Here is a 4,290-nt window from a genome sequence, read left to right on the forward strand (position 1 = left end):
TTCCTGAAAGTAACCAAGTTAGGCCTAGTGTTATTTAATTAGCCTCTAAGTTACTAATTAATATAGAATTTGAAAATAAAGCCAAAAATTTACTTATCTAATTTTATGTTTTTATACAATTGTTTATGTCACTTAGTTCTCTTATTGGGAAAAAACCAATAGTTTCTTATGTTCCTTATGTTATTATATTATTATAGTTTATGTTATTATAGTTTCTTATGTTATTGAATTTCTTAAAAACTATTTCTCTCACATTAAATAAGCATGATAAGCTAATCAAATTAAAGGTATGATAAAAAAAAATGTAGTACTTATATTGAAAAGTGAAATTATTTTGCACTTGCAAGGTCAAGCTGAAATTTTTCTAATCCAGATAAACTGTTGCTAATGTTAGTCTAGATAGTCTATAGTTAGTCTGATAGTCTGTGCTAACTATTCTGGAAAATCAAGCATGTTGCACCTTGATGATGTTTCATACGTCTAGACTAGGTGAAATGGTGAGAAAATGATTTAGTGCATACTTAGCAATTATAGATTCTTGCCAGCATCAAGTCTCATATTTCTTGATAAATGAAAATAAACCATTTATAGCAAATCTTGCATTGATATGATTTTTCTTGTGTGTGAACTCTTATATGTTTGTAAATTGTCTGGAGATACTTTACTTAATGCTTCATAATTGTGAAAATTTTCTCTAATATGAAACTCCATATGATTTGATGAACAAGTATTGAAAAAAACTGTTTATTGTATTTATATGCAATTTATATCTTGCATTAATATGGTTTGTCTCCCGTATGAATTATCATATCTGGACAAATATTATCTTTGAGGAATACTTTGGTGCATGTCTCTCATTTTTATGGTTCTTCTCCTTTATCAAATCTCGAATGCCTGGATAAATAAAAATTGATATAAAATATTGTATTACAGTCTCTGTATTGAGACTGTTTAATCATTTTTTTTTTTTTGCTGCTGTCCCTCTTTCTCCTGAAATTTTGATTTGGCACAATAACAAATAGCTTATGATTGTTTATCATTCACAATTGTCTTGTTCCACTTCAATTTCATTAAGTCTGGATGCAATAGCAGTGTAGGGTATAGGATGACTTTTTTGTATGTGACTTTGATTGATAGTGCCAGCTGATGGATTTTTTAACATCTCGATTTTTAATTGGTAGAGTTTCCTCTGTTTAAGTGATAATTTAATCATCCAATTCATTTTGAAATTTGCCAAATAAGGTGTTTTCATTATGACTTTGGTGATCTTTTAACAATTATCATTGTTTCCTCATCATATTTATCTTTTTCAACTGAAAACTGACTCCATATGTATTTTTCATACTCACTAGTGGCTGATAGAACAATTTCATTTTCAATTATAGGCCCTGTCTGCAATGGTTCTCCTATAAGGAAACTTAGTAAATGTCCTACAGATTCGTCAAGTGCAACAGAAACTATTTGGTTGACAAGCCCTTCCAATCAAGCAAAGCAACTGGAAAAATTTCATTTAAGACCATCTGTTCAAATAGAAAAGCTATCAAAACACACTATTGAAGAAACTTGTCTTGGCAAATGGAGGTGTAATTCTTGTGGAAAGATTGAAAATTCCTTATATTTATTACAACTGCATGTGTCCACAAACTTTGAAACAGGACTGTCATTTAACTGTGAAATATGTGGTGTAGAAATTGAAGACTACTCAAACTTTGTCATCCATTACATTGAACATGAAGTTGATAAGAATAAGAAGTGTCCCATCTGCTTATGTACAAATATTAATAATATAGAAGAACACGTAATTGCAAAGAGCCATTTTTTGAAGGATTCTGCTGCATTTGGATTTTCTGATTGTGTATCTCAGATGAACTATAAAAAGCCAAGACTGGCAGTTTTATCCAATTCTTCCATGGATGAATATTTGCAAGGTATTTATTTGTTACTTTTTAATGGTCATCATACTTCTAAATGAATTTAGATTGTTAAATAGATTGCACTACATTTATTTCAAATCTGCTTTGGTATTAAATGAAACAACTAGAAGTTAATCATCAATGGCATTATTGTAATATTTTGGTAAATAATGACAGCAACTGTAATTCTTGTGAATCTTTAATCGCCTTAAGACCATAGAGGCTCTGAAATGTGCTATTTAGGGATTTGACTCCTTTTATTTAAAGGGGCTCTGCAGCAAATAAACATGAAATTTCTGAAGTAAGTGATATCTTTTCATTTCTAGACTGTTTTGGGCTGGGATTTTGTTATGGGATTATCTATGGCTATCTACCTTAGTTTTACTGCCCCAGGACTACCGCATGGATGGACAACAGATAGACTTATCTATTAACAAATAAACTAACATCATTTTTATAAAATCTTAATAAGGGGGTTTATTGCCAGAATTGCCTTGATTATGTTATTATAGTTTATGTTATTATAGTTTCTTATGTTATTGAATTTCTTAAAAACTATTTCTCTCACGTTAAATAAGCATGATAAGCTAATCAAATTAAAGGTATGATAAAAAAAATCTAGTACTTATATTGAAAAGTGAAATTATGTTTGCACTTGCAAGGTCAAATATTATTAATATTTGTACATAAGCAGATGGGACACTTCTTTTTCTTATCAACTTCATGTTCAATGTAATGGATGATGAAGTTTGAGTAGTCTTCAATTTCTACACCACATATTTCACAGTTAAATGATAGTCCTGTTTCACAGTTTGTGGACACATGCAGTTGTAATAAATATAAGGAATTTTCAATCTTTCCACAAGAATTACACCTCCATTTGCCAAGACAAGTTTCTTTAATAGTGCGTTTCGACAGCTTTTTTATTTGAACAGATGTTCTTAAATGAAATTTCTCCGGTTGCTTTGCTTGATTGGAAGGGCTTGTCAACCGAATAGTTTCTGTTACACTTGACGAATCTGTAGGACTTATAGGAGAACCATTGCAGACAGGGCCTATAATTGAAAATGAAATTGTTCTATCAGCCACTAGTGAGTATGAAAAATACATATGGAGTCAGTTTTCAGTTGAAAAAGATAAATATGATGAGGAAACAATGATAATTGTTAAAAGATCACCAAAGTCATAATGAAAACACCTTATTTGGCAAATTTCAAAATGAATTGGATGATTAAATTATCACTTAAACAGAGGAAACTCTGTTTCTCACACTTGATTTTCCAGAATAGTTAGCACAGACTATCAGACTAACTATAGACTATCTAGACTAACATTAGCAACAGTTTATCCAGATTAGGAAAATTTCAGCTTGACCTTGCAAGTGCAAACATAATTTCACTTTTCAATATAAGTACTACATTTTTTTTTATCATACCTTTAATTTGATTAGCTTATCATGCTTATTTAACGTGAGAGAAATAGTTTTTAAGAAATTCAATAACATAAGAAACTATAATAACATAATCAAGGCAATTCTGGCATTAAACCCCCTTATTAGGATTTTATAAAAATGATGTTAGTTTATTTGTTAATAGATAAGTTTATCTGTTGTCCATCCATGCGGTATTCCTGGGGCAGTAAAACTAAGGTAGATAGCCATAGATAATCCCATAACAGAATCCCAGCCCAAAACAGTCTAGAAATGAAAAGATATCACTTACTTCAGAAATTTCATGTTTATTTGCTGCAGAGCCCCTTTAAATAAAAGGAGTCAAATCCCTAAATAGCACATTTCAGAGCCTCTATGGTCTTAAGGCGATTAAAGATTCACAAGAATTACAGTTGCTGTCATTATTTACCAAAATATTACAATAATGCCATTGATGATTAACTTCTAGTTGTTTCATTTAATACCAAAGCAGATTTGAAATAAATGTAGTGCAATCTATTTAACAATCTAAATTCATTTAGAAGTATGATGACCATTAAAAAGTAACAAATAAATACCTTGCAAATATTCATCCATGGAAGAATTGGGTAAAACTGCCAGTCTTGGCTTTTTATAGTTCATCTGAGATACACAATCAGAAAATCCAAATGCAGCAGAATCCTTTAAAAAAATGGCTCTTTGCAATTACGTGTTCTTCTTGGGCATTTAAAATAGACATAGGACCTCTCCTATGTCTCCTATCTTTTCTCCTCTTTTACTTTTCTTTTCATCAAAATTTGACAATTACTTTCTAAATAAGTAAATAAAATTACTAGCGTCAATTACATGGGTTTCCGGTAACACCTTACTAAAGAATGTAATTATCATTTTTTTTTTCTAATTCTGTGTTTTAAAAGTATGAATCAGGAACCTAAAAACTAAATCGAC

Source organism: Artemia franciscana, chromosome 5 (assembly GCF_032884065.1).
Source record: "Artemia franciscana chromosome 5, ASM3288406v1, whole genome shotgun sequence".
NCBI lineage: Eukaryota > Metazoa > Arthropoda > Branchiopoda > Anostraca > Artemiidae > Artemia > Artemia franciscana.